At 34.8% G+C, this 26,671-nt stretch overlaps 1 protein-coding gene and 1 pseudogene across 1 annotated transcript in view; one reads left to right on the forward strand and one right to left on the reverse strand.

The window, feature by feature from the left end:
* LOC109102320 (WD repeat-containing protein 7-like) overlaps positions 1–26,671 on the forward strand; it is a 276,531-nt gene that overhangs the window by 160,874 nt on the left and 88,986 nt on the right. The gene's annotated exons all lie outside the window — the stretch shown is intronic.
* LOC122149257 lies at positions 7,805–13,981 on the reverse strand (annotated as a pseudogene).

The following is a 26,671-nucleotide window of genomic DNA, read 5'->3' on the forward strand; positions in this document are numbered from 1 at the left end:
TATATTAGATCAACGAAAATTATATATTAAAAAAAAAATAATAAAAATGACAAAAGCGCAAGCAACAAAATGACTAAAACTAACAAAAATTAAAGTGAAAACAACAAATACACAAATAAATCTGTAACGGTTTATCAGTGATCCATAGACACATCAGCATTGTGCAAACCACACACATCTCTTCAAGAAGAAGCCTCTCATCACACACACTATCAGATGAATGGGACTGTGGGACGTCAGCTCACACCCGTGTGTCCACACCTCGAATAACTTACAGACCGGGAGAGATGTTTTCCGTTCCACGAAGGACGCTCATTAGGAGGATTTCATCTGTGTCTCTCTCCAATAGATTGCATTTCATAACCAGTCAACAAGCGGTCGGCCGCAAGGGAAATCGCCGCGCTGCGTTGGCCTTCGTCACGTCATTGGACCACCTGACCCCCAAACAGACGCCGGAAACCGATCCGCCTGCTTCACGTCCTAAAATACCTTCCAACACGGATCTGTAAAATACAGCTAACGAACTACCAGTCAGGTTCAGAGACTTTCGTACGAGCTCATATTATCAGCTTCCATAACACTGACCTGACTTGTTCAGTATGGGATCAGAAGAACCTTACGTAATGAGCTCTATTAATCCTTCCCACACCCTTGACTCAATCAGAAATATCTGGAGTTTCTTTAAAGCACCGCAAATGACACCACAAACAGTGTACATATGGGAAAAAAAAAAAGTGAAGGTCGTGAACATTTTGCCGCGCTATGATAACCCATACTTTGAACTCCAGGATCTGCATTTAAACCATCCATGTGCACACACACAGCATTGAGAAGGGACCACACCCCCAGAGCAGTGGGCAGCCAGATCCAAGCACCCGTGGAGCAACTGGTGGGTTCAGTGCCTTGCTCATAAGCATTTCAGCCAAGGGATATTGAGGATGGAAAGATAGCGCTGTTCATGTCACGATACACTCCCACTCTACAACTCTCCCGCACCGTAACTCGAACGGATTCAAGGCCTGTGACCTTCTGGTGACCAGTCCAACTCCACTCTAACCATTATGCGCCACTGAAGGATATGAAAACCAACAAACTTCAAGTAACAAACAAATAAAAATTTCTTTATTTTTCTTCTACATTTTTTTTTTTTACTTGAAATTTTGTGATTTTCAAATTATCACATTCCCAAGGTGGAAAAAGATCTGACATGACTTGTCTGGATTCATTCAATTTTTTTTTTACTCTCCCAAACCCTGCAACTTTAAAAGGGGTGTGTGTTGGCCGCTTTATCGATCTAAATCTTTCCTGTTTTCGGAAGGACTATGGTTTAGCAGAGTCCATGCTATAATCTCCATCCGAGTCCGGGTCACCTGATAGACTTGTCCTCTACACGCTGTGACGCTGGTTGATCCGGGCTGCAGGTGAACGTCCACCTGAAGACCGCTTCGTCGCCAGCGAAGAACACGTCCCCGTGAGCTGACGAACCAGTCAAAATTGCAAACACATTAATTGCCAAAATCAGCTAACTAGCTTGCTTGGTTAACATTATCCAATACTGTGTGTCACGAACCCGCTGGGGTACTTGTGTAGATGATACAGGACTATACACACATGTCTCATACACACCACATACTATACTCATTTATACACACACACTAGGTACTCATTTAGCACAGCACCTGTCTCACTGCGCAGATACACACCACGTATAACTCACATTACACACACTATACTCCCCAGTACATGCACACTATACCTCATTATCTACACACTAATACATGCACACTTTACTCCTATACACACAACTATGTCTCATTGATATAGACACACTATACTCAATTACCACATTTTATATGCACACTAATACTCATTAGATACACCCTATATGCACACTATAATCATATATACAGACACACTATACTCATTTTATACACACACTATACTCATTACATGCACACTATGCCTCATATACACACACCTCATACTCATGTACTGCACACTATACCTCATTATACACACTATATGCACACTATAATCATATACACACACACTATACTCAGTATATAACCCCACACTATACTCATTATGCACATTTATAGTTGCACACTACTACTCATTATATACACACTATAATGCAGCAGCTATACTCATATACACAACTATACTCATATGCACATTATATGCACACTATAGACTCATTATATGCCCACTATAACTCATACACACACCACACACCACACCACACACACACTATACTCATTAAATAGTCAACACACTATACTCATGGTCAACTAACTCATCATATCACACACTATATGCACAACGGGTATACTCATATACACACACTATACTCTTATGCACACTATATATGCACACTGTACCTCATATAACAACACTATACTCATATCACACTGTACTCATTGATATACACACACACTACCATCATATGGCACACTATATGCACACTGTACTCATTATATGCAAACTATATGCACACTATACTCATATACACACACCTCATATACAATTATATGCACACTATACTCATTATATACACACTATATACTCATATATACTCATTATACACACACTATACCTCAATGATTATACACACTATATCACACTACACTTTATTAGTATACACACTATATGTACAATATACTCATATACACACACTATACTCATATATATAAACACTCATATGCACACTAATACGCATTTATATACACACTATGATCTACAATGAGACTCATATACACACACTACAACACTCATTCATATACACACTATATGAACACTATAACTCATAATATGAACGACACATATAAATGTTAACAAAACACACTATATGTACAATATACTTAAAAAAAAAGCATTATAATACACAATATACTGCCACACTATAACTCATTATAGACATACTATCATGGCTTATAAAGTGAAATTAGGGGTTTTCAAATGTTTTTGGACTATATGCAGAATTGTTTTTCTACTAAGGACGCTACACTAGTAAAACATTTTAAAGATAAAATTGTAAAGATTTTTAGAGATGAGTGGTTTTTTTTATACTTATTATTTTATATGATTTATATAAATTTATTATACCCATAATCAATTACACAAGCTAGCTTAGATTTAATAGTATTATTAAGCTTTTTATTTTCAAATTAATATAAACTCCTATACTGTAGATAATTGGCAATATAATATATGTTGCATTTATATGGCAAGTTTCCCCTTTTCATGGATAGATCGTTTCATCTTGTAAATGTGTGTAAATTCTTCCGATACATTGTTCAATCTTTTTAATCTTTTGGTAGTGAATCGCACTGAACTCCTCCTCACAAGAAGTGAAATCACAGTTTTCAAGGCATGTGATTGGGCTGTTCCAATTACTGATGCACTATTTCATGTGTCACATGCTCCATTACTCAGGATCAACCTGAGTTGACAGAGAAAGTTGAATGATCAGCTTCATGGCACCAACAAAGCCGGATTGGGACTGGTTTGGTTCTGTCAATCAAAACTAATCCTGTTTACCCAGGAGTTTGTTCAGCCACTATCATAGTACAAGGCCCCTGGACACGGCATGAAAGAAAGTAAACAGAGTCTATTTTTTATTTCAAGTGAACTTAAGGTAAACAAACTTTAAAAACTTGTGTTAGATCGGCTTTTAAACAAATAGATATTTCCAGGTTGGATTCTTGATGTGAAAGTCCTCTAAGAATGAATCTGGATTGGTGTGTGTGTGTGTGTGTGTGTGTGTGTGTGTGTGTGTGTGTGTGTGTCCTACAGTACATCTGCAACCCATTTAAAGCTCTAACACAAAAATGATGGGATGAGAAAATGAGAAAACATTGCATAAAGCAAGAGATTCCTGTCAGATGCACATAACAAAAGCTTGACTTCTCTCACCCTGTAGCTAAAGTAGTCTATCCGTATAGAAATCAAATACGAATAACAGTATATATGGGTAAAACATTCAGGGAATACCATGGGACCTGGTGGTAATACCATCTCGATACCGTACTAGCAGTTTTATAGTGTAGAGAACGAGCAACTAATCTGTTCCAACACCATATACAACCCACCCATAAAAAACACACCCACAGTACGAACTTTATCCTGCTGATCTGTGTAGATCCCTATTCTGCAGCAAAACACTTCATCAAACCACGTATGAACACAACTTTAGCAATGCTCCCTGGAAAGAATCTAGTGCTTGAATAAAATGCAAAAGATGTTTGATTTGACTCAAATGTCTGCATGGCTCTTTTTGATACAAAAGTTTGTAGAAACTCACAAACTTGCCATGCACACACAAAATAACCAAAACAAAAGCACCAACAGGGTTGAATGACTAAATACCTGCCTGGAAAGTGGGACGCGTCACTTGGACTACTGGGAAATCAGATAACTCATCCTGACAATCACCTGCTTTATCAGAGAGCACGTGACTCACGACACAAGCGTAAAATGTGTGTTTTGTTCTGTCCACTAAATAGTGACAATCAGATGCTGTTTATTCATTTCATTCCACGTCGCTCTGGATTGTAGTATTGCATCAGCCAAAACGTGAGTTTATAATGAATACTGCATCAATAGTACAGCAGAGTACCTGAAGCTGAGTGTAGTGCACTGCATGCGCCCCTCCTTATGGACATGCCCAGATAACATACATCACTTTATACATTATTTATAGTGTTGGAGAGGGGAGCTAAAAAAACTATACTCATTATAATACAAACTATACTCAATTATATGCACACTATACTCTTCATACACTAGATACAGTATAGACACTCTATACACTATTATATGCACACACTATACTCATTATCTGCCCACACTATACTCATATACCACACTATACTCATACTTCCACTATATACATTATAGACAAGCACTCTATACACATATAGGCACACTATACTCATTATACGTACACTATATACATTATAGACACACACTATACACACTTATATGCACACTATAACTAATTTTTATCACACGTTATACTCATTATCACACACGCTATACTCATAGGCACACTATACTCCATTAATACATGCTACACTCATTATACGTACACTATATACCATTATAGACACGCTATACCATATATGCACACTATACTCCATTATATAACAAGCTATACTCCCATAATGCACACTATAATCATTATATAACAGCTAACTCATATGCACACTATGATACTGCATATGCACACTATACTCATTATCTACACATTATACACATTATACGTACACTATATACATTATAGACATGCTATACACATTATTATGCACATAGACTCATTCCATACATGTCATACTCATATACGCCATATACTCATATGTACACACAAGTACCTAACTAAGCCATAAATCAAACGGATGCTCTAAAAGTTTCTAAAAGTATAAAGGCATCTATATATTTTCATGAAAATGAAACCAAATCGAAAACAAAACATTTAGTGTAATATTCGTTAAAGACAATTAATATTTCTAAAATTAAATAACTGGACCTTATAAGATGTCACTGTACTAAAGCAAATTGCTTAAAATGTTTATCCAAAAAATAAGTTCCTTATTAAGATTATAATGGATCGTGATTGAATAACTAACAAACATTTATTTAAGAATTTTTTGACACTTCTTTTCTCTTTCAACAAAACCAGTACATGTTCTGATTAGTCCGTTTACGAAAGTACAATGTGTTTTTACTGTCAGTTGTAATATAATCAAATTCTGATGTGTAAAAAAGCATAACAGCCTATATTACATACATACAACAGGGGTGCTACAAAAAAAGTTTGAGAAACCATGTACTTTCTGCACAAAATCTATATTTGCTTGACTGGACTGATTGTTTGTTTTGAACATCGTGTAGCTGTGTTATGAGGGATGGCAAGTGTGTGCAATACACTAATGTACTAATGTACTTCCACTTGTCAAGAGGAAATTCCTCGTTAATCGTGTGTTAATCACCTGAACCTGCAACCGCAACGAGTGACTCACAATTTTTGAGACAAGTACAAATTTGCACGTTTTAGTAGTGATGGCTGTTTTCTTTGTAGCTACGTCTGTATCTCACATCTGAACACGACAGAGTTCTGTTGTCTGATGTCTTGAAGATTACGTACAATGACACAAAAGCATGTTATGCATGGTTGTATATTTTATCAACTAAGAGGATCATTTAGCTGCTAATGTTAGATAAACAGGGTGATGATTCTCGCCCCCCACCCCCCCTGGGTGCCGATATCTTCATATGATGTCATACAGAGAGAATGTCTGCACAATAAAGAGTCACATGATTGCCATTATGTTGCACCTTTTCCAAATAGTGAGTTGGAAATTCTGGGACTACTTGGAAACATTTGCATGAAAAAGCATAACCATCAAATGCATTCTGACTGGACTGTGATTTTGCCGCTTCATGCAGCATTTTGCTTTCAGGGAGGAGAATAAAATGTGTTTCTGGTCAAGACCTTACCAGCAGGGTTTATATGTGATTATCACATGACATACCGGGTTGACGTCAATGGACCGTCTCGTGCTCCTCCTTGTTGGGATTCATCCCGAGCACATCCTGGACGAATTTGTTGTCTGCCTGGTAGAAATGAGGGGAGGACATGATGATGGGGCAACCTGAGAGGAGACACACACGTTAGCGGGACGTCCCGACGTCTGTATGGTGACAAACAGCATTCAGACTCTCACTGACCTTCTTTGCAGACACTAGCGTTGAGGAGGCCCGGAGGTCCGAGACAGTTCCCGACGGCACGCAGCAGAACAGCCTTGCGTGTTATCTGGGTTAAATCGTAATATTAGCGAACACCTCGCTGGGTGGGACAAAACGCAAACACGTCAGACTCGTACTGGGCATATAATACTCGGGGGTACGCTCACGTCTGGCATATAATTAACCCCTGTCAACACAAACCATGCATAAAACACACACTGATCCCACTGAGAGACGCCTTTAATTAGGACCTGATTGTCTGTTGATCATCTGAGTAGCTGATTCTGAAAAGCGAGAGTTGTGTACTTCAGGGATTTAACCATTAATACAAATGGTTACTGGCTGAAGAAATGGTTTCTTTCACTTCACTGTGATGTAAACATGTTTTTAGGTTTGATAATCACTTCAGTGGAACTGCTGAAAAAGGTTTTGCTTGTTTGGAGCATGCAACTAGAATTGTGAATATGATAAGAATATTTTTTTAAAAAGTTAAATAAAGTTGATATTTTGGTCTACCATACATTTAATAATATAAGATTATATATATTATATGTCATATATAGTAATATCCTATCAAATTATCATGTGACATACAGTAATTTTTCAAAAGGTTCAGCAAGATTTAAAAAAAAAAAGTCTCTGCTGCTCAAGCAATGCTGCGTTTATTTGATCCCAAAAATACAGTAAAAACAGTTTAAATATTTTTGACTATTTAAAATTAGCTGTTTTCTATGTGAAATATCTGTTAAAGTGTAAGTTATTTCTGTGATGCACAGCGTATTTTCAGTCCTCAGTTACTCCAAGTCTTCACCTGTCACAACTGATCTTCAGAATCAGTCTAATATGATGATTTGCTGCTCAAGAAACATTTCTGATTATTATCAATGTTGAACACAGTTTTGCTGCACAATATTTCTGTGGAAACTGTAATTCATTTTATTTTTCAGTTTTTTTTTTGATTGCAAATGAAAGTTCAAAATAACATTATAAATGTCTTTATTGACACTTTTGATCAATTTAATGCATCCTTGCCTTTTTTAAAGTGAAATTCAGATCCGTTAGCAGCACAGAACCGTGCATTGAAATAGTCTCACCTGCACAGATCAGAAGAGAATATATAGAGTTTCTCTTTTTTTGTGATGATCGGATGGAAAGACGCTCCATCGGTGCCGTTGATCATGTTACACTCTTCTGTACTCCACCAGTTCAATGTCCTGACAAACAGAACAAATAATCCTTAATCCAAACTTCCCTGAGCACATGATGCTTGTGCAGCTCGTTCTAAATCCATTCATTAATCTTCTGGAGATAAAACACGAGTGTGAGTTTTCTGCTGATTTTACCTCTGTCCGTTCCACTCGTCTATACGAGCAAAGTCCTGATAATTCTGCTTCCCCGTGAAGAAAATATAATCACCGTCATCGGTGCCATTTTTCTGAAACACATGTATGAAAAGACAATTAACAGACGTGCATAATATTTTAATCAGTTGAACTGAAAATATGAACTGCCATTGAAACTTCAATAGCTGATGCAGATTTTTTTAATGTTTTTGAAAAGTCTCTCTTCTGCTCACCAATGCTGCATTTATTTAATCAAAAATGCAGTAAAATGTGAAATATTATTACAATTTAAAACAGCTGTTTTCTATGTGAATATCTGTTAAACTGTAATTTATTTCTGTGATGTGCACAGATGTGATTTTTCAGCATCATTACTCCAGCCTTCAGTGTCACATGATCTTCAGAAATCATTCTAAAGAACTGATTTGCTGCCTCAAAAACATTACTTATTATTATCAATGTTGAAAACAGTTGTGCCTGCTAAATATATTTTTGTGGAAACTGCTACATGTTTTATTTTTTCCAACGATTCACAAATGAACAGAAAAGTTCAAAAGAAAAGCCATTTTATTTTGAAATCGAAAAGCATCTTTTTGTAACATTATAAATGCATTTTGACAGTCCACTACTGATCATTTTAAATCACTTGATCATTTTTTTCTGAAGCTGAACCTAATACTCAGCCAACAGTGAGTTACTGACTGACTGCCACCCAAAACCTCAAATAATGAATTCACAAGACAAGACACATGATTTGAATCATTCATGTCTGAAGCACAAGCACTGCAAAATGACTCAGCTTTAGTATGTAATTTAGGGGTTTGATGCTGCTAACCTTGTAGAAAAGTCCAAAAGTGGTCGTCCGACACAAACTGTTTGAGTTCTTTGAGCAGCGGATCTTCATAACCCCACAGCAGGGCACCGACTCGAACGTCCTGAACATCCCGATGCCCTTTGCTTTCATCACGTCAGAGATGATGCGGAACTGACCACGATTGTATCTTTGAATTTCTCCCATCGCGGACTGAAGTCAAAAACAAACACATAAACTTTGAATAATCTCTCTCAGACTTCATTTTCTTTATGCAACACATAATTTCTAATTTTTTATTTTAGATTTAAGGGTGAAATGTGACATGCTTTCAAGAGATTCACCCATTTAACATATCATTTCCAAGTGGTTTTAGTAGGTCAGACATCACAGTCTCACCACAACAGGGATGTCGACCGTTCGGACGATGTCATCCTCTGATCCCCGTGACATTGCTGGGCTCAAACACATACGTCTTTGGATTGACAGCCGCCACCCTGATGCCTGGTTCCATTGTCCATAAATTTCACTTCCTCCTTCGGCCGATGTACTCCCTGAAAGAGGAAACGCAAATTGTGGTTCTTATTGACTGATGAAAATAACATGGGTTGTCATGGAGCTGAGCGATTTTAAAACAACAGATCACGTGATTCAGGATAAATAAATACTACAATCTGAAGCAATAATGCATTACGTGGTTTTAATGAACACAAAAGTGTCAAACTTGTGCAAGACTGCAAAAAAACTGCGGCAAAATTTGGTTTGATGTAGTTTAAAAGGCTTGACTTTTGAAGCAGTTTAAAGATTTAAAAGCAGTTTTAAGTTTGAAGCAATTTTAAAAGCAACTTTAAGGTTTAAGAAGTTCTAAAAGGAGTTTTAAGTTTGAAACTATTTCGAAAGCAGTTTGAAGTTTGAAAGGGAGTTTTCAGTTTAAAATGCTCAAAGTTTGAAGCAGTTTTTAAAAGCAGGTTTAAGTTTGAAGCAGTTTTAAAAGCTTGAAGTTTAAAGCAGTTTTAAGTTTGAAGCAGTTTTTGAAGCAGTTTTAAGTTTGAAGCAGTTTTAAGTTTAAAGCAGTTTTAAAAGCAATTTAAAGTTTGAAGCAGTTTTAAAAACAGTTTAAAGTTTGAAACAGATTTAAAAGCAATTTTAAGGTTGAAGATGTTTTCAAAGCAGTTTTTAAGTTTGGAAACCATTTTGAAAGCAGTTTTAAATTTGAAGCCGTTGTAAAGGGAGTTTTCAGTTTTAAAAGCTTGAAGTCTGAAGCAGTTTTAAAAGCTTGAAGTTTAAAGCAGTTTAAAGTTTGAAGCAGTTTTTGAAGGAGTTTTAAGTTTAAAGCAGTTTAAAGATTTAAAAGCGGTTTAAAATTTGAAGCAGTTTTAAAAGCAACTTTAAGGTTTAAGAAGTTCTAAAAGGAGTTTTAAGATTGAAACTATTTCGAAAGCAGTTTGAAGTTTGAGAGGTAGTTTTCAGTTTTAAATGCTCAAAGTTTGAAGCAGTTTTTAAAAGCAGGTTTAAGTTTGAAGCAGTTTTAAAAGCAGTTTTAAGTTTTAAAAGCTTAAAGTTTAATGCAGTTTTAAGTCTGAAGCAGTTTTAAAAACTTAAAGTTTAAAGCAATTTTAAGTTTGAAGCAGTTTTTGAAGCAGTTTTAAGTTTAAAGCAGTTTTAAAATCAGTTTAAAGTTTGAAACAGATTTAAAAGCAATTTTAAGGTTGAAGAAGTTTTTAAAGTAGTTTTAAGTTTGAAACCATTTTGAAAGCAGTTTTAAGTTTGAAGCCGTTTTTAAAAGCAGTTTTAAGTTTAAAGCAGTTGTAAAGAGAGTTTTCAGTTTTAAAAGCTTGAAGTTTGAAGCAGTTTTAAAAGCAGGGTTAAGTTTTAAAAGCTTGAAGTTTAATGAAGTTTTAAGTCTGAAGCAGTTTTAAAAACTTGAAGTTTTGAAGGAGTTTTAAGTTCACAGCAGTTTTAAAAGCAGTTAGAAGTTTGAAACAGTTTTAAAAGTGGTTCAAAGTTTGAAGCAGTTTTAAAAGCAATTTTAAGGCTGAAGAAGTTTTAAAAGCAGTTTAGTTTAAAGCAGTTTTTAAAAACAGTTTGAAGTTTAAAGCAGTTGTAAAGGGAGTTTTAAGTTTTAAAAGTTTTAAGTTTGAAGCAGTTTTTAAAAGCAGGTTTAAGTTTGAAGCAGTTTTAAAAGCAGTTTTAAGTCTGAAATGGTTTTAAAAGCGGTTTGAAGTTTGAAGCAGTTTGTAAAAACAGTTTTAAGTTTGGAAGCGTTTGAAAGCAGTTTTAAGTTTTAAAAGCTTAAAGTTTAAGTCTGAAGCAGTTTTAAAACCTTGAAGTTGAAGCAGTTTTAAGTTTGAAGCAGTTTTTGAAAGCATATTTAAGTCAGAAGCAGTTTTAATCGTGTGAAGTTTGAATCACTTTTAAGTTTGAATTAGTTTTTGAAAGCAGTTTTAAGTTTAAAGCAGCTGTAAAAGCAGTTTTAAGTTTTAAAAGTTTGAAGTTTGAAACAGTTTTAAGTTTGAAGCAGTTTGTTAAAGCAGTTTTAAGTTTGAAAGCGTTTGAAAGCAGTTTTAAGTTTTAAAAGCTTGAAGTTTGAAACAGTTTTAAGTTTGAAGCAGTTTGTAAAAGCAGTTTTAAGTTTGAAAGCGTTTGAAAGCAGTTTTAAGTTTTAAAAGCTTAAAGTTTAAAGCAATTTTAAGTCTCTTAGACAGATTTCTTGGTTTCAAGGGTTTTCTTTGTGGCTTCAGATAAACAAATACAGAAGCCCTAAAGTGTTCAATGGTTTTCAGGAACACAGAACATCTGATGTGTCATCAAGAGAAACTTATGCTAGAGAAAGCTTCAGAAAACACAGTCATGTGAATTGCTTCCCCGCCCGTCACACATCGAGAGGAAAACATGACGAGCATGTTTTTAGTGGCATCACTGACCTGTACGTGTACGGGCCGATCTGCTGGACGAAGGGTTTGTCTCCTTCCAGAACCTCTGCAGGATTGGTCAGATTAAAGAAGTAAAACTGCATGTAAACCGGCGGCGGTGGGGTTCTCCACACCGAAAATGCCTCTGTTCCATTTTCCAGAACTACTTGCTGTAAGGAAAAGTGAAGTGTGGGTAGAAATTACTAATGTTATTTTTACAAACTCGTGGTTTCTAAAACAATTTAGGAAGAGAAGCACATTAAAAAAAACACATAAACTTCATAATATCATATATTTATATTTCATATCCTACTCAAAGTGTACATTTATAAAAATCTGTGCAAATTACAATAACAACAATAATAAAAAAAACAATAACAATAATAAAAAAAAAAATTTTCTGGACATATTTTCATTATGTAATTTCTCTCCTTGAAGAAGCATATGGCATATGAATATGATATTAATATAACACCATAGTATCAGTTGATACCATCATATTAGTATACAGTATATAAAGCAGTTTAATTATGTCTAATTTCTTTTAAACAATCTTTAATCTAAACTCAGTAAACTGTATAAAATGAAATTTCATAATATTAAGGCTGGTTATAATAAAAAATACCATATTTTGATCATATACCATAACATTTCCACAAACAGAATGTAAATATCATGGTGAATGAATATTGAGTATATTAACATTTCTTAATATTATTATTGTGGTATTATGATGATAAAATTAGAAAAATACTACTACTAATAATGCTTGATGTATGCAATATTATTATATAATATGATAATACAGTAAAACATATATTATAATGCATACTGTAATTACTGTAATACTATATATATATATATATATATATATATGTATATATATATATATATATATATATATATATATATATATATATATTATAATATATATATGTTTGATTATAAAAAAGCATAATTAAATTTAATCTGTAATCTAAACTGTATAAAATGAAAATACAATAAAAATTCCATAAATAGAATGCAAATACAATGGTGAATGATTATGGTGCATATTAATGTTGAAAATAATAATAATAATAATAATAATAATGTCTGATTTATATAATATTGTATATTATGTTATTCTAATATAATAAATTATAATACAATATAATACATACTTAAATTGTATATATATATTTGTTATTTATATAAAACATTATATAATATAATCTTTAATGAAATTTCAAAATAATGCAATTCCATAAACATAATGTAAATGAATACGGTGTATATTAAGGGTTCATAATATTATGTGAGGAGAATAATAATAATAATAATAGATTTAATACTATTATACGATATACTAAGATATTATAATATAATAAAATATTATATATTATTGATCTCTGCTGCATACACAAACTACACATAGACAGTCACATCATATGAAGAACACAACATGAAAAACAAATGAAGACGCACTCATACACACTGACCTCCTTTATTGTGTTGTTTATGAGCTTCTGGAAGACCTGCGCCAAAGCCATCGCGATCCCGGCGATTAACAGCAGAACGCAGAGGATCCCTGCGCCGTAAACACAGCACGAGCGGAGCATGATCCGGATCGGTTCGGACACAAAGGGACAAAAAGACCAAGCAGCTGAACCGCACTGAGAGTGTTTACATGTGTCAGGAACTCAGCAGCACACAGAGAGAAATAAAACACTGAGATAAAACCACTGAGACGCAAAGCGTGTGTTCCTGCAGGGGGCGCTCGACGGCTCTCTCAGACGATCCTCCATAGAAACCCATTCAAAACACACGATCGGTTCCGTCTGATTAGAACGCATGTATACTCTGGAAAGTGTAATCGTTTAAAAAATATGGATGCAAAAGATTATTACATGTCATGCAAAAGAAAACACGCATTTCATTCTGTACAAAAAAAGACGTATATTAACGCTGTAACCAGAGGCGAGTAACCCGACAGCGCTGAGAAAAGTAACGCGTATCACGTGACACCGCGAAGCAATAAATTACACGTGAATAATACATTTGAAATGGCAAAAACACAGTAAAGATTTAAAACAGATATTTCTATAAATTATTACTGTTTCAGTGAACCTGGTCGATTTGTGGCACGCCCATATTGATGCACGTTTCGCGCTGTTTACCAGCTTATCCTATTTTTTTTTTTCTAGCGAGAAATGAAAGAGCCGCCGCCCACTCGTGAGTCATGAACTTTTATAACATTTTGGACCTGTGGATGTTCACGAGAATCCTCACTCATTAGTTTCGTTTCGACAGAAGCCTCACTCATTAGTCTCCACATTTATCTGAATCACTGTAACGCAAATCAATTTTATCCACTGCTTTCCTGTCAAACATAGGTTTAAAAGTCATTAGGAGATACATCTAATTTCGGTATTTTTCCGAAATCTAGACCATTTCGCTGATATAGTTTGAATGGAGCAGCTAATGAGCGTAGAACATTTTGAGCGCATGCGCAGTTCGTAAGAGCCAGTTAGTTCGTAACCCCCCACTGTAGCTCGTCTGAGTGGCGCCAGCAGCTAGCGAGCCCCCCGACACGACACGTGTATAGAACGTTCATCGGTCGCGCATCGCCGCAGAGTTACCGCACTGCGACAAGTCGTGTTGTCTGAGAGTGATTTCAAGTTGTTTGTGTGGGATGTTTTTTTGCAGAACCATGGTCTGTACGTTTCCTCTTCTAATCACCTTTACTTTAATTTAACTAAACTCTCTGTTCGTGATCTGCACTGGATTCATCCGGTGAGTGTCTGTTTTGTAAATTCACCTGAGATTTATCAGACTCTGTCCTGATCATTAAACTTATTATAGTACATTAATAAATGTCTTTAAGTTCTATTGCCAGCAGAAATTATGGAACAGAAATCAAAAACCCTGAAACTCCTGTCAAACATATGAACTTAAAGGTATTACAGAATTTAAATACGTAAAACTAGGTTTTACTAATCTATCAAAGCTATAAATCTAGGTTATAATTACTTAATGCAATTGTTTAGATGCTAAAGGCCCTAAAATATGATAATCCCATTCTTCATATATTTATTTATTTAGATTAATCTTATTTTTATCATTTATTTATTATTACTATTTTTATTTTTTATAAATACCATAAAACCTCAATAAACCCATATACATTAAAATGTTGACAAATTTTTTTTACTTTTTTTTGTATTATTACAAATGTCATGCAACTTTTCATTTGTTGATTTTTTTATTACTTTTTTAAATTATTTGCAACTATTATATAAGTCATGCAACTATTATACATGCTTTCATATGTTGCTTTTTATCATTATTACTCTTTTTTTGTATTTTTTTATTATTATTACAAATGTCATGCAACCTTTATACATTCATTTGTTGAAATTTTTTTATTATTTTAATTTTTATTATTACAAATACCATGCAACTTTTATACATGCATTTGTTGGCAATTTTTTTTTTATTATTACAATTTTTATTACAAATGTCATGCAACTTTTATACATTCATTTATTCAAAATTTTAAAATTATTATTTTATTATTTTAATTTTTAATTTTTATTATTACAAATGTCACACAACTTTTATACATACATTTGCAGAAAATTTTTTATATAATTTAAAAATATATATTTATAATAACAAAAATCACACAACTATTATACACGCATTCATTGGTCAAAAGGCGCGAGAACCCCGAATTATAAAATGCATAATGTGTGTTTAATGACATATTAATGTAAGTGTATGTGTTACTGCACAGCTCTGTGAGTCCAGCGTCTGATGATGTCGCCGGAGTCGAGCGTCACATCAGGACTCCTGCAGAGCTCCTTACACCCGGAGCCCGGCCCCAGCATCAAATACAGAGACAAACACTACGCTTCTGCCTCAGAGGCGCTAGACGCGTACATCACTGACTTCCAGAGGAGCCTGCGGGGCTCTGAGACAACCACGGGGAAACTCGAGCTGCCCAAAGACAGATCAAAACCTCATCCCAGAAACAGAGACGGTGAACCAGAAGGATTTCGTTACATTAATGCAAATGATTTAATGTTTTAAGGAATATTCTAGGTTATGTACACATCAGACAGCTTTGAGAAATCTGGAATATTAGTTAAAATATCACTGAGATACTATTATAGTTCTAATTAATATTTTGAATTCGTTTTTAGATTTTGTTCCATTTTAATTTTAGTTAAAAGTTTTAGTAATTATTATTTTATTTTTTTTGTAAATATGTCTTTATAGTACAATATAGATTCTACTTCTGTCAATTTTAGTTTTGATAGTACAAACAAAATACTTACAAAAAAAAAGTAAAAAGCTAAATGAAAATAAAAAAATGTTGCCTATAAAATAAAATAAAAAATATTTAAATTTCATCTAAAGCTAATTTCATATATCAGGTAAAGGACAAATATTTTTTATGGTTTAAGTTCATTATAATAACAGTGTTTAGCATAATTAATATATCATTTATTATTTATTTACACTGTATTATTAATATTTTGAATGACTTATTTGTATATTTCCCATTTTATTTTAATTTAAAGTTTTAGTAATTTTAATGGTATTTTTTTTTTTTTTTAGATATTTTATAAAAACAACAACATTTTTTTTAATTTTAACAGCAACACTAAATTGACTGCCTGTTCATGCATGATTTCAATCATAGCGTCCCGTGTTTTTATGTGCTTGACGTGTGCAGTACTGAAGACGAGTTTGACGGATGAAGAGCTGAACTTCTTAAACATTCCCGTCCGGAGGAGAGACTCGGATCGGCTCAGTGTGACCACTGATGACCTCCTGGCTCTCCCAAATGACGTCTCTACCCCACCCACACCCACCCCCTCCCCCCCCTCCCTCTCTAGGACCCCCCCTGGGATTGAGCTTCAACTCTACGCACTCACGGCCCCTTTTTGCCCAAAAAACACTCCATGCGGCATCATGTTACACCGGCGAGCAGGAGATCCCTCCCTGCAGATCATTTACACTTACGTCAAGCTCCTCCTCCCAACCCCCTGCCAGCCAATCGGACGCATCCACCCGACACGCCCAGATCCAGTCATCTCCCGCGATGGATGACCAGCCAGAAATCCGAAATGGATTTTTCCGGGATGACCAGCGTTCCTGAGCTGAAGTACCCGGCGTGGCTGAGACAGTGTGAAGAAGCGCCCGACGATCATCTGCTTCCTCCCAGAGTTCCTTCAGGGGTCCGGAGAACTGGAGGGAGTCCAGTGGAGAATGGCAGTCGGGACACTAAAGGTCAGCGAGATGTCAAAAGGTCACGCAGGAGAGCTGTACGGGGTCCCGGTCCCATTGCTCAGCAGAGCAGCCTGAGAGAGCTGCGGGTCACAGTACTTGGCTGAACAGAAACTCGAGGCAGTGTGAAGACTGAGGACAGATTCATCAAGGACAACTTTTATCAAAGGTTTGCATCTACTTTTCAAAGCAAATATTTCATTAAAAAATGGAAATTAAATTATGTATTATTATGTACTCAGCCTTCATCTGCAGTGTTTATTGTTAGTATCATTAATTTACCATTTATAGTATATATTAATATTTAATGAATAATTTATTTAAAGATTTTTTCCTAATGAATAATTAATTAATTTAATGCTTTATTTCTGATTTTTTTTAATTAGTTTTTATTTTTGTATTTAATATTTTTTTCTATTTAGTTTCTATTATTTTAGTCATTTTAGTACTTCAGCTTAAACTAAATGAAAATTGGAAATGTTGCCTTAATAATATATGTATTATTTCATTTCAGTAATTTAGTAACATTTAACATTATAATTTAAAATATTTAATTAATATTTTGAAATTAGTTTTTATTTTTTTATTTTTCAATTCATTTTAGTTCAGGTTTTAGCTGTGCTTTATGGATTTTAATAGTTTAAAAATAAAAAAAATTAAATTCATTTTTATTTAAGTTTTTGTATTCCAACTTTAACTAAATGAAAATATTATTTCAGTAATTTATTAATATTTTTTTATATTATATGTATAATTTTCGATATTTAAATTTTATATATATATATATATATATATCTATATATATATATATACACCATTTTTTTCCATTCATTTTATTTTGGTTAATTTTTTTTAATTTTTTATTTTTTATTAATTTCAGTAATTCAGCTTAAACTAAATGAAAATTTTAAAAAAAATCCATTGTTGCAACTAACTGAATTTAATTTTATTTTTTTTTACTTTATTTTATTTTATTAATGAAATTGATTTTGAATAGTTTTAGTTATTGATGCAGTACTGCCTCCATGTCATTCGGGATAAAATCGTGCTTCTCTCTGTTTAGATGATAAGATTGGTTCTCTGATCTTCAGAGCCGAGCAGGCGTTACACTTGTCTTCGTTTGCTCTCTGTGAGCCGGTGAAGGAGCGCAACAGTTCAGGAGATACGGAGGACGCTCTGGACGCAGACAGATCCTGGGACAATCCACCTGTGATGTTGTGAGTGATGGGAAATGCTGATATTTACACATTGAATATCACGAAAAATGTGCCCTCGTAATTCAGAAGCAATGCCAAGGTCAAGTGTTTGATTGCATCATGCTTTAAGTGTAACTTGCTTTGGATAAAAGCATCTAATAAATGCATAAATATAAAGCGTGTCATACCGTCTGTAGTAAATCTCCAGTGCCAGTGGGTGGCGCTGAGGAGCCCCCAGCATCTGAAGAACATCAGAGAAGCAAGGTACAGCATGTGACACTCATTATTATCTGTTTTTGGTTATTTTATACTCAATGCTCTTCAGGAGCACAGAAACATCCACTGTCTGTAGTCTGCAGCTTCCTGTTCATTAGGATACAGCAGCCGGAAGCATCCGGGTCCGGTGGAGGCGCTCAAACACATGCTGATCCGCCTGCAGGCCGTCGAGCACAGGATCAGCCAATCAACATGCAATGAGAGCACTCCACCATCTGCATCTTCAGCCGCACATCCTTTTTTTTTTTAACAATGACTACCGGTGAACAGAAAAACAATGTTGCTCCCGTTATAACTGACAAAGCTGTCCACTTCATTATCTAGATTATCACACTGAGGCAAATTCTGTTAGTAAGAACGGTATAACAATGACTTGTTTATATACGTTTTAATGTGTCAGGCAATCTACTAAACAAGAAATTAATTCATAAATTAGGAATATTTTTTGTAGAGGTATGCAACAGCAAACTATGGAATTTTCCACAACAGGATAAAAAAAAGTTAATTGTGACTTTTTGTTATAATTCAACATTTTTTTGGTCAGGGCCGTTCTGACTTTACATCTCAATTCTGAGAAAAAAGTCCAAATTGTAAAAGAAAAAGTCACAATTGCGAGATGTAAAATCAGAATTATGAGAAAGTTCTTTAAATTCTGAGTTTATATTTCGGAATTCTGACTTTTTTTTTTTTTTTTGTGTGATTTTTTTGACTTTTTTCTCAGAATTGTGAAGAAAAAAGTGAGAATTGTGAGAAAATAAGACTTTATTGTGAGAGTGTTTTTTATTTTTATTTTGTGCCAGAAACAAAAAAAGAAATCGCAAGAAGAATTGCAAGATGTAAAATTAGAATACAAGAATGTCAAAAATCAAAGATATAAACGAGTTTATTTCTTACAATTCGGATTTTATATTTTGTAATTGCAAAATATAAAAACTCATAATTGTGAGATAAACATTTACAATTACCTTTTTTATTCAAACAAAATTAGATGTTATTCAGAAATGTAAATGCTACTTTTTTCCACACTACAAAAGTTATTTTTGTACAGCTAAGCTCAAAAAAAAAAAGTGTGCACAAAGGGAGCAAAAAGCAGGGCATAAATGCAATATACGAAAACATAGCAAGTTTAAAATGTATGCAACTATTTTCATTATTTTATGGTATTGCAATGCACTTTAATTTTCTTGGTTCGCCCTTGTGGCGAGCTAGCTTCCTGTTTTTTAATTTCAAGTTTTGTTTGTGATTCGTGTTTTTTGGTGTGTTTAAATGGTTCCTGCCTAGTCAGGGAGACGTAGAAGAATCCTGACCTGGGTAACTGGTGGAGTTCATTACAGAGGTCAGCGAGGGTCATGCTGACCTCGTGTGAAGCATGCCTCAACGATCCTCTGTGTGCTGTCATGAACTGGCGTTGCTGTGTGTTGGCGCGTTGTTGATCCTTTATGTCTGTTTTCTCGCAGAGCTTACTCTTCACTTTATGATCACCACGCTGGAGCGAGACTGAAAACGCTTGTGGATGGACCATGAACGAGAGGAAGTCTAGAGCAGAGGATCGATGGGATGGATTGTAATCAGCCCACTCGCGGACACGCCTAATCAACAGACTGGACTCAATCAAGACGTGCAGCTGTGCGACCCAGACAAGACAAGACTGTTATTATTCTGCTCTACAGACACGGACGATCATTAACCGCTAACGGAGGCGTATTAGCTGAAAATGTGCTCACCACGGGGCGCTCGGGTCATTTTCACTATATGATCAGGATGAGTTTGTTTCTTCATCAGGTTTGTAGAAATGTAGCATTGCATCAGTGTCTCAGCAATGGATGTGAATGGGTGCCGTCAGAATGAGAGTCCAAACAGCTGATAAAAAGTCCATAATCTAACATCTCCTGTTGTCTCTCACATCAAAATCCAGCCACATATTTGTTTAGAGCTGTTTAAACGGTGCTTGATCTGGAGCAGATTTCCTCCTCCTGATTCACACCAGAACACTTTTTCACTGCAGGAAGTGTTATTATGGATTATAGACTCGTATTTTAGGTAAAAGGTTTCAGCTTTTGTCTTCTCCAGATGTTAACTGATGGACTGGAGTGCTGTGGATTACTTGTGGATTATTGTGATGTTTTTATCAGCTGTTTGGACTCTCATTCTGACGGCACCCATTCACTGCAGAGCATCCTGATGCACTGCTACATTTCTCCAAACCTGATGAAGAAACAAACTCATCCTGATCTTGAATGACCCGAGGGTGAATGCATTTCCAGCTAATTTTCATTTTTGGATTAACTATTCCTTTAAAGGAATCAGCTTTACATTATCTGTTTGTCTTTGTGAGAGATAATAAAAAACGCAGACTATCAAGCGAAGCAGAAAGAAAAGACAATTGTCTAAAAAAAAAAAAAAGGCAGCCATTATCAGCTGAATCTGGGCAGAGTTTTGTCTAAAGTGTGTTGTTTATTGACTTGCGCAATCATTTATAATATGGATACACACTTAAACAATAACATGGATAAACAATTACTCCATACAAATATACAATAAAATACATAACGTAAATATGAAGAATAATGGGTGCATATATATATATATTGTAATTATTGCGAATAATATGACTTTAGAAGTCAAGTTGTATGAAATATGTCTGATACTTAAATTTATCTTAAAAGTGTGTTTTGAAAGAAAGAAGATCATACTGATTCTGTAGCTGGGTGCATTTATTTCTTCATGCAAATATGAAGAATAATATATTAGTTGTTAGTGGCATTTATTTTGCTGTCGAGCTGATATCCTCTGTGTTGCAAAACATGCTTATCTCCAAAATTACCAAATCAAAGCAGCAACTGAACATTTTATGGGAATATGACCAAGTAAAACACTTTCCAAGGACATGACAGTTTGTGTGTTCATTTACAGGATATTTGATCAGTGTCCCTGGCTGCTGATTGGCTGGGATATTGATAAACCAGCTTCATTCTGACTGGCTTTATAAAGAAGCAGGCAGGCTCTGCAGACCGACCACAGACGACTCTCGAGCGTAGAAACCAAACAGAATTAATCGCATCAGTATTTTAGTCCATCTGTAGCAATGCATCGCTTCATTTCCGTCACGTTTTCACTGCTAGTCTTTATTGGGCTGCAGGCGGGCGTTCTGACCGGAGGAAGACGTTTTGAGAGGAGCATCGAGAGACACTTCGTATCGTTGCTGATGGTACGCAATGGGATGGACTGGGGGTCGTGGGCTCAAAGGGAATTCTGTCCGAGTGGAACGTACGCCGCAGGATTTAGTCTAATGGTAAGTTAGTTGAAGGTGGCTTAAAGGTTCAAGTCTGTGGTTTGTTTGACTTGAAGTGAAAATGAAGTGAGTTTATGCTTAAAACAAGAATAAAGATCTGCCAATGGGGTCAGAAAAGTGAACTTAAGGAAAAGTGTGGAGTGTAAAATCAACTCCGGTTTATTTACACGACAGAAGTTTCATTTTAAGGGTTAAATGCCATTAAAAACAGCGTTCACTGCAAGTGTTTTTAAAATAATACATATAAATGTAAATAATTTGTACTTTTGTCCAGTTAAACTTCGTTACGCAAGGTAGATTTAATACAATATGTAGTATTTTTTATTATTGTAATTATTTAACATCATTTTTTAAATGAAAAACTTCTTTAAAAAAGTTTAAATAACTTGTACTTGTCTTGTTTTCTAGCTAAACATCCTTAGTGCACAGGGTAGATTTAATATAGCATGTACTATTTTTATTATTATTATTATGTAACATCCTTATACAAAGTAGATTTATTATTTGTATGTACTGTTATTCAGTGTTGGGAAGGTTACTTTGGAAATGTAATAGGTTAAAGATTACAAGTAAACCTATTTAAAATGTAATAGTAATGTAACTATTTCAGTTACTTTATTAAAGTAATGTAACTGATTACATTTGAGTACTAAATTTTAAACAAATGTTAATCATTTTGAAACGTTTAATCCAAGCAGGGTTAACCTTAAAGTAGAACTCAACGCTGATTACTCTCAGACTTTCAAAACCCTTCACTTGATTTAAGATTATAATAATTTAATTTTAAAGCACAGCCACCGCAAAATCAGACTTTAGCACCTTTTTTTTTACTTTGAAATCATTCTGAGGTCAAATACTGATTTGAAATCACAAGATATAGTTTAATAGATATGATTATGTTTTTGATGTCAAATCTTTGCGTAGGAAACAGGAAACGCTGATATCGAAAAATGGCTAATCTTCAAAAAGAAAGCATTTACACAAATCCAAATAGAAAATATAACAGGTTATCGAATAATGCATGTGTTTCTCAACTCCTGAAACAATGGTGTCTTATATTTTAAAGCAGTGAATGCAATTTGGGAAAGAAATCAATCAAATCTATGCATGAGAAAATATACAGATGTCATTTTCATAAGTAACTCTCATTTAATTTCACCTTTTTTTTCTCTCGGGTAACTGTAACAGATTACATGTTACTTTTATTTTGTAATTAAATGATGTAATTCTGTTACATGTAACGCACTCCCTGACACTGCTATTATCTAACATCCTTAAAACAAGTTGACAATTGTTTTCTTAATTTAACTGATTTTGCATCTCAAGTAACTAGATTTTGATTTAAGAATGTTTAGATATTTGTTCTGGAAAACAAGACCAGAATACTGAGAAAAAAAATACATTTTTTGCAGTGCAGTATGTTTAGTCTCTTTGTTAATCTCCTTGAATGTTATTATTGGTTATTATTATTGAGTTGCTGTTTTTTTTTTTTGAGGTGGAAGATCTCGGATAACACATCGGAGGAAACACAGCGCGCGCAATGGGATTCGTCTTCACTGCACCAGTCTCTTTAAAAGCCTCAGAGCATGACAGTGTCATTCAATCCAACGTAGGAAGGTAATAGACTCAGACTTTACACTTTTATGAAGAATTCTTACATTAAAGGTTAAAAACGGTTTATTCATAAACTAGATAAATAAACTAATAAGTGAATAATAACTAATAAATAAAAGTTTTTTCTTGAAAATAATTGATTTTATCTCTAAAATTCTTTGAAATAATCATAAATTGTGATTTTCTTCAGCTGGGGTCAGTGGACAAAAATCAAATGGTGTCCTCTGGGATTCTTGAAAGCTTTTCAGTAAGAGTCGAATCTCCCCAAGGAATTAAAGACGAACACGGCCCGCAAACAACATCAGGTGAACACACGTGGTTGAGCGTTATCAAGCTGTTTAATTAAAGAGGATCCAATGTGCTTTTCTTTACATTGCTGTTTGTGCCATATGAAGAAGGTCATAAGTGCACTCCAGTTATTCTCTATATCAGTTACTCACTCGATGAACGCCTTCGTTGCAGTCCTAAGAAAGTTTTTTTTTTTTTTTGTACGCAAACTACCGTAACATTCCTAACACACGCTTGAGGTGTTCGGCCAATCACTTTTTCCAATCACAGCGCACATCAGTCAGCTGGCCAATCAAAGCCCTCCGAGTGTTTCGGAAGGAGGGGCTTTGTAGAAATCAGTGCATTCCCAGACCCGATTTTGAAAAAAAATTAAAACATAAATTACATACAGTAAATGCTTTAAAGCAGTATCACTGATATAATAGGAGATGGCAGGTGATCACATGACCAAGAACAGCACAATCGTAAAAGTGTTTCTACAGAGAGTAAATTAATGGGCTGTATATTTCTTTTTGGCCAAAGCAAACCATTCCAAAGCTTCATGTTAATCAAAATACTGCCACACTTTTCAGATTCAACTGCACTGGAGGGGATGTGCTGCTGGGTGACGGCACAGACAGGGGCGAGTGGGGCGAGTGGAGCCCATCGTGTCAGGGAAGAGGGATGTGTGGCATCATGACGCGGATAGAAGAGCCGCTGAGATTCGGAGATGACACGGCTCTCAATGAACCTAGATCGCGCATGTTCTGCTGCGATTAAGATGATTGCGATCGCAATCAAACACTCAGATAGTCACAGAACAACTGAGTTTGTTTTTTATTCAGGTGTAAAGAAGATGACGACAAGAAGAACAGCAATGAGAATCAAAGGGAGTATAATAACTGATCAAATACTATGATGAGCTAACATAAACCATGTCACACCACAGTTTTGTAAGGGATCATGCTCAATCAGCAGCGTTATCACCAAATAAAGAACAGGATAATCAAGACCCCCAAAAAATGCCAAGTTATTATTTCATTTTTGGGCCAAATATCAGCATTAAAGTTTCTTTCTAAGAAGTACCTTGTAGTTTCACATACGTGACCCTGAAGCACAAAAGTAGTCACTGGGGTATATTTGTAGCAACAGCCAAAAATACATTGTATGAGTCAAAATTACCTATTTTTCTTTTATGCCAAAAATCATTAGGATATTAGTAAAGATTCATGTTCCATGAAGATATTTTGTAAATTTCCTACAGTAAAATATATCAAAACTTCATTTTTGATTAGTAATATGCATTGCGCTAAGAATTCATTTGGACAAATTTAAAGGTGATTTTTCGCAATATTTCGATTTTTTTTTTTTTTAGCACCCCCAGATTCCAGATTTTCAAATAGTTGTATCTCAGACAAATATTGTCCTCCTAACAAAACCATACATCAATGGAAAGATTATTTATTCAGCTTTCAGATGATGTAGAAATCTAAATTTTGAGAAATTTACACTTAAGACTGGTTTTGTGGTCCAGGGTCAAATACTTTATTGTAACACCTTACATCAGATGTTTGATTACATTAGTATATTTGGCAGATGCTTCTATACAAGTTATCGTCATGTCATATGCATCATAAAGGCATCGCATAGCTGTCGCGTCTGTTTAGGACACGGTGTGAGGGCATAAGTATATCCCATATTAAAATGTATTCATTTAGCTTGAGATGCCACAATGCATTCCACTGACAACAATACCTTACAGAAATATTCATGGTCAGAGATGCAAAAATTTATACGAACATAATTTTAATATTTGATCAAGGGGAAATTTTTGGTTGAGCAGGACAACCGAGTTTAAATATAGACATCATCTTTGAAGGACAGAAAGTTTCTTATATTATATTTCACCCTTATATAATGCCCTTCTCCACTAACCTGACTGAAGTCATTAACATTTAAATGTATCTTAGCTTCTCGCTCATTTGTTCTTCATGTCACATATATTTGGACTTGACTAACTAATCAAAAAATGAATAAATGCTTTGTGTAAAAGAGCTCCATTTACAATACCTTGAATTTCTTAGAACAAGTCCAAAGCATAAGAAGAGTCGTTACAATAGATATTTAAATTATTTCTGGGGAAACCACTGTCCATATCAAATTACAAATTTTCCAAAGTGGCCAAGCAATGCCATTTTAAATGATCTGAAACTTTCCTTTCTAGATAGTTGTTGTCTGAGTGACCTGTTTAGTGATTGTGTTATTGGTGGGTTTACATGCGGTCTCATCATAATGTTGAGTAATATCATAATATTGATCGGATCTGATGTCTTGGGCCATTGGTCAATTTATATTTACTTTGATAACGTTTTGGAGAGAGGTTCTATTTGCTGTGCTGGTTGGACTTGGATCCAGCTGTTGCTGGAGGGTCAATGTCCAACACTGAGCTCTGTGACGAACCAGCAAACACACACACACACACACACGTCTGTTCCGATCTCCAGCAGGAGACATAAGGACGACTCTCAAACCATGTACAAGTTGATTTCACTGCTGGCTGTTTTCGGGCCGTATGTGATCGCTGGAGGACGCTTTGAGCGAACCATCAGCAGACCTTTCAGATCTTTGCTGAGGGTCCATAACGGGATGAGATGGGGCTCATGGGCTCAGAAGGAAATGTGTCCGACTGGAATGTACGCCACAGGCTTTAGTCTTAAGGTGAGTGACTATCACCAGTATACAGTAGTGTATACAGTAGTAGTCTGACTATTTAACTTACTTTATTCCTTACTTTATAACTTACTTTATAAGATAATTTTTTTTTTTTAATTATTGTTATTTCTTCTTTTTTCTACATTTGAACCGTTATCTTGCCATGAAAATAGCCATGGTAGCTTTATAAACAAACAAAAACCAAAATGTCATGAATTAAAACG

Source organism: Cyprinus carpio, chromosome A21 (assembly GCF_018340385.1).
Source record: "Cyprinus carpio isolate SPL01 chromosome A21, ASM1834038v1, whole genome shotgun sequence".
NCBI lineage: Eukaryota > Metazoa > Chordata > Actinopteri > Cypriniformes > Cyprinidae > Cyprinus > Cyprinus carpio.